Below are 1,053 nucleotides of genomic sequence, written 5' to 3'. Positions count from 1 at the left end.
CTTTTAAATTCCTCATTCGTTAATCTTGCAGTTCAACTACATGTGTTTATAGATACCATAAACACAGACTAAACTAAATTAAAACGGCCGTTTAATATTCCATTATTCTCCTTTGAAGCTAAAACCTTCAATAATGCATCTAGTGGTTCCACAAATAACTCAAAACAACTAGGAGGAGACCAGTATATAGTGAATTTACATGAATTTCAATTTCTAAATCAAAAGTTTAAAAATGCTGCTCACTGCAAAATTTATGAATACCATTGTTTTCCGATTTGCAATCCTTCTTAATATTAGTGGCAGCTTTGCATTCAACTTCACTTTCCAGAATGGTTTGTGCTCTCTGAATAACTATTAATACTAAGCTAAAGTCCTAAGTAGTTGAATATTTATTGTTGCCGCCTTCGGTGTGGAAGGACTCGAGTTCGATTCCTCGTATATCCTCGGATTTTTCTAAGTTAGGCAGGTCTGGAACGGGGTTAACTCAGCCTCGTAAAGTCAAATGAGGGGCTGCTTGAAAAAAGAATCAGCGGCATTATCAGGATTCATCTGGTAACAATAATGGCTGGAGGGATTGGCGACATATTGATCACATGTCCTGCTTTCAGAGATCGCGCATTGTTTTGCCTTACAAGCAGCATTCGCCCAGTCAAATCAGCCCAAGGCCTAATCCATGAGTGGTAAAGTTTAGCCTTCATAACTACTCTTAACTAATAGACAAACAAGTCGCAGCCTTGCAGCCATATTGGCACACATGGCCTGTCCCTCACATATAAATCATTAGATTGCATGGTATTTGCCACATGTGTGCGGTCTGCGGACAGATAGAACGATCTGACGACGGATTTCTGCAATCCGTCGCTCGTGTGTGTGGTTGTGCTGAGTAAATTCTTTAGATAGAATCCCAGACGAGCAGACCAACTCCTCACGTCTTAGGTAATTGGTCAACGCATGGCTCTGTTTAAAAAGGGATAGCTTGATGATGTAGTAATGTGGACCTGTACATGTTTGCTTTCATGCCCGGTAGCTAACTCGCTGGAAGTAATAAGCTGT

The sequence above is a fragment of the Schistocerca piceifrons genome, chromosome 8 (genome assembly GCF_021461385.2).
Source record: "Schistocerca piceifrons isolate TAMUIC-IGC-003096 chromosome 8, iqSchPice1.1, whole genome shotgun sequence".
Classification (NCBI taxonomy): domain Eukaryota; kingdom Metazoa; phylum Arthropoda; class Insecta; order Orthoptera; family Acrididae; genus Schistocerca; species Schistocerca piceifrons.
Note: the sequence above shows the minus strand (reverse complement) of the source record.